Raw genomic sequence first — 14,686 nt, 5'->3', positions numbered from 1 at the left:
GGGGGCTCCCCAGGAGCAGCGGGGCCCCCGCCAGCCACCAGCAACGGCTCGCCTGCACTGAGGCCCTGGTGCACGGCCAGGCTCCTCTCTAGCACCGGGAACCTGACTAGTCTCTTCCCCGCTTTAAAGACGAGCAGGCCGCTGCAGCTGAGGGAGGTCAAGTCGTTACTTGCCAAAAGTCAAGTTGCTGCCGAAGGGTGGGGACCAGACTTGAACCCTGAGGTCGGGGCCCACGTGGCTGGTAGCCGTGACCCCATGCTGCCTGTGTGCTGCTACTGTGTTCCCTGGCTGCCCTTTCTGAAGGGAGCTTGGGTCAATGCCAACCCACCCCCAGCCTTCTACAAACAGGTTAGCCCGTCCAGCAGGTGTGAACCGCGAAGTGCAGTGAAGCCGGCCGCTCAGGGGGCCCTGCAGGGAGTGTGTCTTAGAGCCACTCTGGAGCGAAAGCCGGAGCCAGGCTGGCACGCGGGGGCTCCTGGTGCATGTACAAGTGACCGGGAAGGCAGCAGTCGGGCCCGTGTGCAAACACTGAAACACTTAAGCTCCTGAAAACAGGAATTAAAGCTCAGATAAACACAGCTGTTTTGCAAAAATCTTACTACACGGCAAACCCTTGGCCGGGGCTCAGGAGGCCAAAACTTTGACCTGCAAGATGGCCTGGGGAGAAGCCTTGCTTGGCTTCGCACTGCTGTGGGCAGAGTTTTACATTTTGCTTCGTAGGCCCAAGCGGATCTGAGAACAAGAGGTAGCAAATGTGCCCCCTGCGCGCTGAAGTCTGTTAGGGCCGGGTTCTCGGGCGTGGCGGCTACCAGGGGGCCTCAGTAATAACGTCAGACTCCGGGGCCCTGTGCCCAGAGATTCAGGGGCATTCGGAGCCTGCATCTGGCCGGCATCCCAAGGTGATCCCCACGCACCAAGGGAGGGCACAGTCCCTGTCATCCCAGGGACAGGCGAGAGACCAGAACCACAAACGTATGCAATGCTGCACACGCATTGCTAAGTATCCCTGCTAAGTGTTCCTTGAATGAGTGAACGCAGGAATCNAGGGGAAGTGTCGTGCTTTCAAAGGCACGGGGGAGCACTCACCCCAGCGAGGGCCAAGGCCGGGGAGCCTCTGATCTACATTTGCTCTGCCCACTTGCACCGCATATTGCTGACTCCCACCCAGTAAACAGGCGGCTTGACAATGGACCTCTTTTTATGGTGCTCTAAGCTGCAGAGCACAAAGGTTCACAAGCATGCATTGTCCAAATGTGCAAGCCTAGTTCCTGCTCGGCTGGAACCGCTTAGAAAACTCCGACGCCAGGACTCCCCTGGCCTGCCCCACCGCCCGTACCAGCAGATACTTCCCTATCGGGACCCGTTTCACGGCTCTAGAAAGAAAGCTCTAGAGGTGACAGAGCAGCAAGTGCACTCTGGCTTACTGCTTTCCCTTCCAGGCCAGTGTCGGCGGCCTGGGGTTCACTTTCCCACCTAAAGCCAAGGCCTGGTCTGGTCTGTGCCAAAGTGGAAGGTGCTGGGGTGGCGAGCCGGCTCACAAGGAGAGGGGAAGGTAAGGCAGGAAGCAGAAAATAGAGTGAAGGGGAGGTTGGCTGAGAATCTGTCTACTGAAGCTGAACATTCCCCGGAACCCATAGACACCCCGGGAGAAAGGTGTGCACAGGCTGGCGGAAAGATAGCATGTCCTTAGCGAGACTATTATAATAGCAGAGACCTGGAAACTGTCCAAATGTCCATCAACAGTGCAGTGGCCGTGAACCTGGGGATTCATCGCCCAATGTGATGAGGATGATCACTGTCCAGACAATAGAGATGAATGTCCCAATGTTGAGTGCAAGGCGCCAGGCTCTAAAGAGTTCACCTCCGATTCCCTATAACAAAAAGAAACAATGTATCTATGTGGTTACAAGTCAGAATTGCGGTTGCCCTTGGGGCACCTGGGTGGCTCAGTCCGTTGAGCATCCAGCGTCGGCTTAGGTCATGATCTCACGGTTCGTGGGTTCAAGCCCCATGTCGGGCTCTGTGCTGACTGCCAGCTCAGAGCCTGGAGCCTGTTTCAGAGTCTGTGTCTCCGTCTCTCTCTGACCCTCCCCTGCTCACACTGTCTCTCTCTCTCTCAGAAATAAATAAAAACGTTAAAAAAAAAAAAAAAGGATTGCAGTTGCCCAAAAGGAATCCTGAAGGGGACGCTGGGGGACAGACTTTGGGGTGCAGATACTATTCTATTTCTTTCTCCGGGCGCTGTTCACACGCTTCTTCAGTTGGTGAAAATTCATTGAGCTGTTCCCTTCTGATATGTGTATGTTCCTGCGTGTGTTATTCTCAGGGGCATGCTGGTAAATGTGTAGCCAGCTCTGAAAGAAAAGAAAATATTTAGAAGCCCTTATCTGTAGCATTTCCCAATTCTGGCCGTGTAAGTACTTCTAGCACGGCAGATTACAAACTGCTAACGTGATGCCCCTGAATTTCAGGCTGGGAAAAAAGGCAGGGACTGTCCAATCCATCCTTGCAAGTTGGGTTGAGCCAGCTCCGTTGTACCTCAACAAAAGGTTTTTGTTGTGTTTTGTTTTGTTTCAAATAAAGCCTGGGTAGTCAGTAAAGCCCAGGACTCTTGATCTCAGGGTTGTGAGTTCAAGCCGCAGAATGGGCATGGAGCCCACTTAAAATAAAGGTTAAAAATAATAATAAAGGGGCACCTGGGTGGCTTAGGCGGTTAAGTGTCTGACTCTTGATTTTGGCTCAGGTCATGATCTCACAGTTCGTGGATTCGAGCCCTGCCCAGGGCTCTGCTCTGACAGCACAGAGCGTGCTTGGGATTCCCTCTCTCTCTCTCTCTCTCTCTCTCACTCTCTGACTCTCCACCCACTTGTGAGTGCAGTCTCTCTTTCTCAAAAATAAACATTAAAAAAAAATATCTTTAAAAATAATAAGGGGTGCTTGGGTGACTCAGTCAATTATGCGTCCAACTTTAGCTCAGGTCATGAGCTCACGGTTCATGGGTTTGGGCTCCGAGCTGTCAGCATAGAACCTGGAGCTGCTTCTGATTCTGTGTCTCCCTCTCTCTCTGCCCTTCCCCCAGTCATGCGCTCTCTCTCTCTCTCTCTCAAAAATAAACATTAAAAATTTTTAATTAAAAAAATAATAACTAAAATTAAAAATTAAGTCTACTAGAATGCAGATGTGGGCCCCTGATGGCCTCGCTACCTGCTTAACACCTCTCATCTACCTCCCCACTTCTCTTCTTTTTAAAATATATAACAGCTTGGGGTGTCTGACTGGCTCAGTTGGTAGAGCATGTGACTCTTGATCTTGGGATCATGAGTTCGAGTCCCACACTGGGTGTAGAGATTACTTAAATAAATAAAACTTAAACATGTAACAGCTCCATTGCAATATAATTCACATACCATACAATTCGCCCATTTAAAGTGTACATTTCGGGGCACCTGGGTGGCTCTGTCTGGCTCACCTGGTAAGCGTCTGACTTTGGCTCAGGTCATGATCTCACAGTTTGAGTTCAAGCCCCGCGTCGGGCTCTGTGCTGACAGCTTGGAGCCTGGAGCCTGCTTCAGATTCTGTGTTACCCTCTCTCTCTGCCCCTCCCCCACTTGCACTCTGTCAGTCTGTCTCAGAAATAAACATTAAAAAATTTTTTAATTAGTTAAATAAAATGTACATTTCGATGGTGTTTGGTGTACTCCCAGAATTGTACAACCGTCACCACACTTAATTCTAGAATATTTCATCAGCCCAAAAAGAAACCTCATACCTGTTGGTCACTCCTCATTTCCCTTCAGCTCTTGACAATCACTAATTCACTTCCTGTCTATATAGGTTTGTCTCTTTTACACATTTCATGTAAATAGAATCATAAAATATATGGTCCTCTCTGGCTTCGTCTACTTAGCATGTTTTCAAGGGTCATCCATGATGTCGAATGTATCAGTATTTCATTTCTTTTTATTGCCAGGTAACATCCCACTTTTTGGATACACTTTATGTTGTCTATCCATTGAGGAGCATTGGGTCACGTCCCCTGTTTCGGCTGTGATGAATGATGCCGCTGTGAACATCTGTGTGTAAGGCCTCGTGTGGGCGTATGTTTTCATTTCTCATACCTAAGAGCCGCGATGCTATGTCACCGGTGTCACTGTATGTGACCAGGCGAGGTGCCGCGGACTGATGTCCACAGTGGCGGCACCCCACTAGCAGGTCGTGAGGGCTTCCAGGTTCTCCACGTCCTCGACAGCACTGTTTATCATCTGTCTTTTTTACGAGCGCCTGCCACGTGGGGTTGGAGTGGTGTCTCTTTGTAGTTTTGATCACATTTTCCTGGTGACTGACGCCAGGGAAGCCCTTTCATGTGCTTCCTGCACAGGGACGTGACCCTCCCAGAGCTGCCTATGTGCACAGTTTAAAATGGGATTCTTGGGGGGCACCTGGGTGGCTCAGTCGGTTGAGCGTCGGACTTCAGCTCAGATCATGATCTCACGGTTCGGGGGTCCGAGCCCCGCGTCGGGCTCTGTGCTGACAGCTCGGAGCCTAGAGCCTGCCTCGGATTCTGTGTCTCCCTCTCTCTCTTCCTGCCCTGGTCACGCTTGCTCTCTCTCTCTCTCTCAGAAATAAATAAAAAAACATTAAATTTTTAAAAAATGGGATTCTTGGTCTTTCTGTTACTGAAGGATCTGTAGGAGATTCAATTGTTTTGAGAGAGAAAGAGAGTGAGTGGGGGAGGGGCAGAGAGTGGGAGCAAGAATCCCAAGCAGGCTCCATGTTCTCAGTACAGAGCCGCACCCAGGGCTCGATCTCATGAACTGCAGGTTCATAACCTGAGCCGAAACCCAGAGTCAGATGCTCGACCAGCTGAGCCCCCCAGGCGCCCCTGAGGGAGTTGTTCATGTAACCTGCACACAAACCCTTTATCAAAGACGTGATTCGCAAAACTTTTCTTTCATTCCATGGGTGCCCTTTTCCTCCCACGCTCGGACGTCAATGTGCCTTCAAGAAGATGGGACTCTCAGGAGTCACAAACCCTGAAGCCTTCAAAGCCGGGAAAATAACCAAAATATGTGAGGTGGCCTTTGGGGTTTCTCAGGTAATACTGTTGTCCAGACTAAACCAAGCGTTTCCACAGCCTCTGGATGCAGAGATCCGGCTGTGGAGTCTCCGGGCCTGGGTTTGAGGCTGGGTGCCTCCCTCCCAGCTGAGCGAACGTGGGCCCGTCAGCCTGCCCCGCGGCCCTTCGTTTGCTTGTCCCTGAAGCGTGGACACGCCACTGCCCACAGAAAATGGACAGAGGATGGGCAACTTGGAATATTTCACAGCAAACCCTCCTGCATAAGGTTAGTGTGTGTACACGTCACTTTGATCAATACATTTTTTAACCTAAGACCTGCATCTGGTCTGGTATAAATCAGAGGATCCATAAGTGATAATCCCTGTCTCCCTGATATTTTCACCAAAGAGCCTGTCACAGCTCCCTCAACCCTCCACCTCCAGACCATTCTTTGTTTTGTAAGGTTTATTTTCGAGAGGGAGAGAGAGAGAGAGAGAGAGAGAGAGAAAATGCAAGTGGGGGAGGGGCCGAGAGGGGGATACAGAGGATCCGAAGCAGGCTTTCAGCTGTCAGCACAGAGCCCCCTGTGGGGCTCAAACTCAGGAACCATGAGATCCAGGAACCTCGAGATTGTGACCTGAGCCCAAGTCAGCGGCTCAGCTGACGGAGCCACCCAGGCGCCCCTGCTTTTTCTTCTTATTCCTTCAGGGACCAACGTTTCACAGCTTCTTGGGCCAAAAAGAACTTGACCAACATTTGAAACCAAAAGAAAGTGCTCTTTACCTCTCCTCTCGAGAGGAAACCCTCTGGCCCCTATGAGGGTTTCTCTGTCTCCCCCACAGCACCACCCCCACCGCACAGAGGGGGAGCCCCTCGCGCAGCCTCGGGCCTGGCCCTGACCCTGACCCTGACCCTGACCCTGATGGCCCCAGAAGTCCGCCTGCACCACTGCCTGGGGAGCAGGGGGGTGGGGGGCACAGTCTCTGGTCCCAAGGGGGCAGGACCGGTGGTTCCTGAAGCCCGACTTCCTTTCACACACAGCCCTCCTCGGGGGGCACAGACACATTGCTGAAGGCTGAGCTGTGAGTTTAAAAATAAAAATGAAACTCCCGGTACAAGTTCCTCATCTCTGCCCCCTCGGGCCCTTAACGGTAAAGTCACTCCCTTCGGTGAGTCAGGCTGAGAAATGCTGATATCACCTCGGTCAGAGAATCCTCCCTGCAGGGCAGGCTTCCAGTGGCTCAGACCTGCCCCCCTGCCCCCCCCCACCCCGCACCATGACCGTGACCCTGTGACCGTGACCCTGACGCCTCGCCAGCGGCCAGGAGGTCATTGAGGAGCCCAGCAGAGAGCAGGTACCCCGCTGCCCCCCTTTGCCCTCTGCGGGCTTTGTTCTCCCCTCTCCTTCACCTGTGGGCCTCACACTTGAGCCTGAGAAATGCAGACCCTGCACCGGGGTGGGGGAGGGGCTCTGAGTCAGCAGGTGGGGCGGAGCAGGTGGGGCCCAGGATTCCAGGTGGTTCGGAGCCACTGCTCTGGACTGTCCTGTGAAAAATAACACTGAAATCATTTTCCTTTTTTTTTTTTTTAATCAGAGCATCATGTGACTAGAAAAGCATGGATGGAAATCGTCTGGGGCCTGGCTGCTGCCACGGAGAGGCCCCTTCCAGCTCAAGGGCTGCAGAGCCCCCATCTACTCACGGGGACCCCCCCTCCCCGCGGTCGCTGCCCAGGCCACTGCCCAGACGTGAAGGTCCTGCTAGGCACCAGCTGTATCTGCTCTCTTCTTGCTCCCGGGAGCATTAGGTGCATTGTGGGGCCTCAGGTAACAGCTTTTCTTTCTTTTTTATTATTTTTAAAAATTTTTAATGTTTATTCATTATTGAGAGAGAGGGGGAGAGACACAGCGTGAGTGGGGGAGGCACAGAGAGAGAGGGAGACACAGAATCTGAAGCAGGCTCCAGGCTCTGAGCTGTCAGCACAGAGCCCGACGCGGGGCTCGAACTCATGGCCTGGGAGATCATGACCTGAGCCGACATCAGGTGCCTAACCGACTGAGCCACCCAGGGGCCCTCTCAGGTAATGACTTTAAGGAGGGAGAAAAAGAAGCCTGACCCCAGCCCACCAAAATTCTGCCAGGAGAAGAAAGACAAGAAGCGGTGGTCTGCTTCCTGCCGGGCAGCGGGTCTTCAAAACCAACTTAGCCCCAGCTCTCGAAATCAGATCCAGTTGGCCCTATTGTGAACACAGTTCTGCTCACGCCTCTGTCCAGTCAGAAGGGGGCGGGGCAGCAGGCGCAGGAAGAATAGGGAGCACCCCCTGATCAGCACCCCCAGCACTGGGGAGCCCAGGAGGGCGGAGCCTGGGTTCTGTCCTTGCATAACTCCAACCAACGGGATGAACTTGAGCGAGCGTTTTCCCTTCTACATTTTAGCTGCTTCATCTCTGCAGCAGGGACCACAGAGCTCTGCCTGTCCTGGCTCTGCCGGGAGCATGTGCTTGTCTGCGTGTGTGCACACGTGCACGTGTGTGCTCTTGCTATAGACTGGTAGCGTCCCTTCAAAATTCCTGTGTCGAGACCCTTACCCACAATGTGAGGGTGTTTGGAGATGGGGTGTTTGGGAGGTGACTTGTCAGGAGAATGGAGCCCTCATGAATGGGATCAGCACGATTATAAAAGAGGCCCCAGAGCACCCCCTTGTTCTTCTACCACATGAGGACACAGCAAGCAGAAAGCTTTCTTCAGGAGGGACCCCCGCCAGACACCAGATCTGCTGGTACCTTGATCTTGGGGCATCTGGGTGGCTCAGCCAGCTAAGCATCTGACTGTTGATTTTGGTTCAGGTCATGATTTCTCAGTTCGTGGGATCGAGCCCCATGTCAGGGTCTGTGCTGACAGGTCAGAGCCTGCTTGGGATTCTCTGTCTCCCTCTCTGTCTCCCCCTCCCTTGCTCAAACATGTACCCTCACACTCTCTCGCTTGCTCTAGCATGCTCTCTCTCTGTCTCTCGCTCTCTCTCTCAAAATAAAGAAACTTAAAAAAAAGAGGGGCACCTGTGTGGCTCAGTGAGTCAAGCATCCGGCTCTTGATTTCAGCTCAGGTCAGGATCTCACAGTTTGTGGGTTCGAGCCCTGCGTCAGGGTCTACACGGACAGCACAGAGCCTGCTTGGGATTCTCTCCCCCTCGCTCTGCCCCTCCCCTGCTCGCTCCCACTGTCTCTCTCAAAATAAATAAATAAACTTTAAAATTTTGTTTAAAGAAAGAAAGAAATCTCTGCTGTTTTAAACCACTCAGTCTATGGTCATTTGTTCAGCAGCCCAGATTAGACGATTCATGTGTGTGCATGTGTGTATATGTGTATGCGTCTGAGCACGTGCATGCATATGCTTGTATTAGGCTCCGAACATGCTGAATCACGGTTCTGTTCGGTGAGATGATTTTTCCCCTTGCCGTGACCTTCTGGAAGGTGTACAGTCTCTTGCCTTCCGGCCTGATCTGCCATAATGAATCACCGCAGGGACTAGGAGGCTCTGTCTCAACCCCGGTGAGCCCCAGTTAGTGTCCTCTCTTGTGCCCTGCGGATGCCGTCAGAGCTGCAGGACGCTGAGCTCCCCCAGGCTGCAGAAAGGTATCCGTCCTGGTCTCCCGGTCCCTTCCGTGGCCGTCTGCCCTCAAGGGCTTCAGGCACCGCCAAGGAGAGGGCGCAGTGGGATCCCGCCGGTCCAGGGCGACGAGAGTGGGCTGGACTCCCGAGAACGTGTGCCCTCAGGAGGAGCCCTCCCCAATCCTGGGGACCTCTGGCCCAAGTGTTGATTACACTCAGCATTTGTCAGGCATCCTTCTAAACACTTCAAATACCCTGATGTGTTTTAGCCTCAAAGTGTATAAAATAAGTTCTGTTATTATTTCCACTTTACAGATGAAGCCACTGGGGCTTTCGAGGGGGTGGTTTCCTGCTGCTGCCGTCACAAATGACCACAAACGCAGCAGCCGACAACAATACAAACTTATTCTCCCGCCCTCTGGATGCCAGAAGTCTACACTCAAGGGGCGCCTGGGGGGCTCAGTCAGTTAAGCATCCGACTTCGGCTCAGGTCATGATCTCGCGGTTTCTGAGCTCGAGCCTCGCATCAGGCTCTGTACGGATAGCTCCGAACCTGGAGCTGCTTGGGATTCTGTGTCTCCCTCTCTGTCTCTCTGCTCCTCCCCTGCTTGAGCTCTGTTTCTCTCTCCTCTCAAAAATAAATAAACATTAACATTTTTTAAAAGTAAAAAGAAGTCTAAAACCAACGTGGTGGCCTGGCTGTGTTCCTTCTGGAAGCTTCGGGGGAGCATCCACCTCCTTGGGTTTTTTTCAGTTTGAAGAGGCTGCTTGCGTTTCCCTGGTGGCCCCCCTTCCATCTCCAAAGCGTGTGGCTCCAACCTCTGGTCACGCTCTCACATCTTTTTCCCTGCATTGACCCTCTCACAGCCCTGTATAATTATTGTGATGACAGTGGGCCTACGAGGATCATCCAGAATAATCTCCCGATCTCAGAATCCTTCATTGCAGCCCCCAAGTCCCTTTTGCCAGGTGAGGCACCCTGCTCACAGGTCCCGGGGATAAGGACATGGGCGTGNCTTTGCTTTATTCTATCCCCGAGAGCTTAAAGGACTTTCCCAAAGTCACACAGCTGGAGAATAGACAGCCTGGGTCGGGTGGCGTCCAGCGGCTTGCTTCCTCAAACCACTGTGATCACATGCTTGTCATCTGTTCTCATTCCTGGCAGCTCTTCCATGCACAGCAGGGCTCACGCCTGGCTCTGCCCTTGACAGGTTCACACACACACACACACACACACACACACACACTCCCCCACCAGGGGCAAGGGTCGGCCCAGCCAGGTGTCCAGACAGGGAGGGTGACCCTCAGGAATCTCAGCCTTGCTCAGCAGGCCTCCAGGTCCTTAATCTCCTTCCAGTTTGAGACACAACCCCTCCTAATGCCTGACCCTTCCTCCTAGAATGACAGATACCCAGGCCTCTTTCCGATAACCATCCTCTCGACAAGCATGTACTGCGTACCTACTATGTGCAGAGGAAACTCACCACGAGTCATGCCTGTGTGANACTGTGATCACATGCTTGTCATCTGTTCTCATTCCTGGCAGCTCTTCCATGCACAGCAGGGCTCACGCCTGGCTCTGCCCTTGACAGGTTCACACACACACACACACACACACACACACACACTCCCCCACCAGGGGCAAGGGTCGGCCCAGCCAGGTGTCCAGACAGGGAGGGTGACCCTCAGGAATCTCAGCCTTGCTCAGCAGGCCTCCAGGTCCTTAATCTCCTTCCAGTTTGAGACACAACCCCTCCTAATGCCTGACCCTTCCTCCTAGAATGACAGATACCCAGGCCTCTTTCCGATAACCATCCTTTCTCTCGACAAGCATGTACTGGGTACCTACTATGTGCAGAGGAAACTCACCACGAGTCATGCCTGTGTGAACACTTAGGGTCAAATCAACAAAACAAATGACCACAGTACTTACATAAAGAAGTTTCTAGAAGGGCGGCAGCCTAAACTATACTAGTCCTTTTGGCAGCACATGAGAGGCACAAAAAGTATTAATACGCCAACCAAAATTCCAACTCTTGGGAATTTTCCCTGAGAAAAATACAAGATTTATACCACTCTGTTATTTTAAAAAACACATGTGACTAGTTAATTATGGTACCTCTACCCAATAAAATATGTAGCCACAGAGAAGAACTACAGAACGCGCAAACACGCTTAACAGACGATGGTTTTGGAGCATAACCTAACACCCACCAACAGGGCATAAGTTACAAAGTTAAGGTGCATCCTGACAAGGGACCGCTAACATCCATGAAAAAAAAGATGGAAATTGTGCCCATGTGTCACAGGAGAGAGATCTCCGTTGCATATGCGGTTTACACATGGAAAATTCTGGAGAGGTTTGAGTGCCCCTGTTCTGAGGTCACAACTATAAGTCTGTAGCTTTATACATATAGAATATATATAATAATATATATACATATATACACACACATACATACATATATACACACATACATACATGCATATATTTGTGTGTGTGTGTGTGTGTGTGTGTGTGTGTGTGTAAGTGACTGGTGGGGACAAGTCTTAACCACTTTGGAATAACCACTTTGGAAAGAGTGTAGTAGTTTTCATAAATTTGAAGCTGTGTTTATTTACCTATGAGGCAGCTGCTTCACTCTTGGGTATAAAAGATTCTTTCCTACATGAGCACAGGGAGACACGGAAAAGAATATCCCTGCAGAAGCCCTGTTGAAAGGAGCAAAATATTGGGATAATGCAAATGTCACTGCAGAAGAATGGACCAGACAATTGTGGTCACATAATATAGTATTCCACTGTATATATATTTATTTATATAAATGACATATATATTTATCAAAACGTTGATAAATTCTTGGAACGAATTAAACAGTTTTTCTAGATGCCATTATAATACCTAGAAAATGATCCATCCTGGGGCACCTGGGCAGCTCAGTTGGTTGATCATCTGACTCTTGATTTCGGCTCAGGTCATGATCTAATGGCTCATGGGATTGAGGCCCACATTGGGCTCTGCGCTGACAGTGTGGAGCCTGCTTGGGATTCTCTCTCTCTCTCCCTCTCTCTCTGTGCCTTCACCATGAATGCTGTCTGTCTCTGTCTCTGTCTCTGTCTCTCTCTCTCTGTCTCTCTCTCTCTTTCTCAAAATAAATAAAGGATTATCTAAAAAAACAAAAAGAATATGACCTGTTCTCAGGGAGCCTGCGTGGTAACAGAGGGTTGGAGAGATGGAGAGAGTCATGTGGTGGTAATGAACCACTATGAATCATGCCATGGCCAGACCAGGGCTACATGTAGCCACATGAATAGCACTGAGCAAAAAAGAATAGTGCAGAGATTTCATATAAAATGCAACCATTTGTACAAAGTTTTAAAAGTCTACAAAATTCTACATATTGTCTATGGATGGACAGTGATGAAAGACGAACACAGAGGAATGGTTATCTCACAGGACGGGTGGGGGGAGGGGCTCATCTGGCCTCCCTCCCCCCAAAGAAAAGGAAGGAGAGAAGGTAGAAGGAAGAGAGAGAGCTGATGCAACCCTGGCATGTGGACGCATTGCAGAGCACGTGGGAAAGTCGCCCTGGGGCTGGCCCTGGAAGGAAGGGAGTAACCTGCCCGGGTTTGGTGGCCAGAAGAGGGAAGGACAATTCTGGAGGGAGCAGCTGCCTGAACAGACAGGCCATCTTTCTACCATGATGCTGAAACGCATTCACCGCTGCGAAGAAGTGAAAACCCGAGCTGTTTTCCTTTCCTGGAAGTGAGCTGCGGTCGGGATGGCCCCCCCTCTGTCCTCCACGCCGGGCTCACCTGCAAGTTGTTACTCCTTTGCTTCCCCTCCTCTTTGTGACATTTCAGCCAGCGGCTGGGCAGAAAGCATACGGGGTTCTCCTGCAAAGCCCGGCTGCCCAGCCTCTGTGCGCGAAGCCCACGGCGCCAGGCTGAGGAATGTCTTCTGCTTTCTGAGTTCTTCCAAGAAATATTTACAGGGCACCTGCTCGGTGCCAGGCCCCGTTCTGCGCGCCCAGGAATAAGATAAACAAGATCCCTATTTTCCTGAAACTTACATTCAGTGGGAGGAAACAGAAAATTCATAGGTAAAGCAGTATCTGATAAGTGCCATCTAGACCACCCAGCGAGAGAGTCTGATACTGACTGGCGTCACTCGGTAGCCACCCTCACCCCCCCCAACCCGGGACTTTAGAGGCTTGCTGTTTTCTTCGACGAGGTTTAAAGTGAACTTTTTTCTATCCCCAAAAATAAAAGCCTGGTTTAGGCGTATGATTCTCTTTCACCGAATAAAAGAGGGGATTCTGGTTAAAACAGTGTCATTTCTCCACCTAGTAGTTGTTGGAGAGAATGGCTTTGCTCTCTCTGTCCCTCTGAAATACCGTTGGTGTGCCAGGAATGTGACTTTTATGAGCTTTCTTGGGTGATGGTGCCTGTTCTTGCCACAATTGGTTAGTAACGACTCTTACAGGAAGGAGCCAGCTGTCTCTCACCAATCAGGCGGGGCCCCCAAAGATTTACTTTTTTCATCTGTAAAACAGGGTGCCTGGCTGGCTCAGTCGGAAGAACATGTGAGTCATGATCTCGGGGGTGTGAGTTCAAGCCCCATGTTGGGTGTAGAGATTACTTCAATAAATACATTTAAACTGTGAAAACAAAAACATCAAGGGGAACTGTGATGATTACAGAAGTTTATCTCTTTCTTTTTAAAGGCATCTTTTTCCCTTTAAGGATAAAAGGCATGGAAATAATCATTCGTGCTTCTTTCCGGAAGTATTTTGAACTCCGTTCTGTGCAGACCATGGTGTTTTGTGCTGGGTAGGGAGACTATGGAGGAACTTCCCGCACTCAGAGTTTCCTGACCATTGGCCCCCCAGACGGTCACAGGGCGCGACAAAGGATAAGTGCCTGACAGGTGCTATGTGACCGAGTGCAGGGCAGAACAGGGATTACTTCCTGGGGCACTCACGGCCCACGCCATGGGGCCAGAAGGACAGGAAGGATCCCCAAAGGAGGCGCAGAGGCTGGGGGTGGGGGTGCGTGACCCTCTCTATCCCCTCCAGAATTGCTGTGCTTGCGACCCATTGTCCAATGTCTGAAACAGAAGTTTCTCTTATTGTTTTTCCCAGACATTTTAAGGCTGGTGAATAAATCCAGCGCTTGTTACCCCATCTGACTTAGAAGTCCCCGCACATCTGTTTTTTTTTTTTTATCTGTAAAGTCTCTTCCTCTCGGTGATTCCTACTATCACATCAATGTGGTTACCCAGCGACTTGGTTACTAGGTATCCATGGGCGAATTTTCTAGAGTGACTTCTGGTAACAGCAGAGGGGTTAGCCACAGGTTTAATGCCTGGAGGCTAAGTTCAAGTCCAGCTTCTGCTACTAAATAAATGACTTTAGGCATGCCGCTTTGACCCTGGCTTCCATTTTGTTTTCTATCAGATGGCCGTCACCGCGTGCCTCACCTTGGGGAACGGGGTTTGAAGGTGAAGAAAGTGTGTGTAAAAGCCCTCTGTGAGCTCTAAAGCCCCGCGGAGAGGTAAGGCCTCTGTATCAGCCATTCGTACAGGCCTCCCCAATCTCGGCTGTCGCAGGGAGGCGCCCACCGCGGAGCCGGCAGGTGTGGGTGACCCTGCTCGGAGCTGCGGCAGCAGTGAAGGTCGGGTGAGAGGAGGGCAAGGCTTGTTGTAGAGCCCAGTGTTTCTCAAACTGAGAGTGCCTTACACCCACTCGGTGCAGGTCATCAATGTGCGGGTTCTGGGGGCCACCCCACCCTATCAAACTAGAAGACGTGGGGGTGAGGCCCAGAAATCCGTGTTTTCCGCAAGTTCTCCAGAGGATTCTGGTGCAAGTGGCTCTGGGACCATGCTTTTTTTTTTTTTTTTAATGTTTCTTTTGAGAGAGAGAGCATGAATGGGAGAGGGGCAGAGAGAGAGGGAGACACAGAATCCAAAGTAGGCTCCAGGCTCCAAGCTGTCAACACAGAGCCTGACATGGGCTCAAAATC

Source organism: Crocuta crocuta, unplaced genomic scaffold (genome assembly GCF_008692635.1).
Source record: "Crocuta crocuta isolate KB4526 unplaced genomic scaffold, BGI_CrCroc_1.0 scaffold119, whole genome shotgun sequence".
Lineage (NCBI taxonomy): Eukaryota > Metazoa > Chordata > Mammalia > Carnivora > Hyaenidae > Crocuta > Crocuta crocuta.
This window is presented reverse-complemented; position numbering follows the sequence as displayed.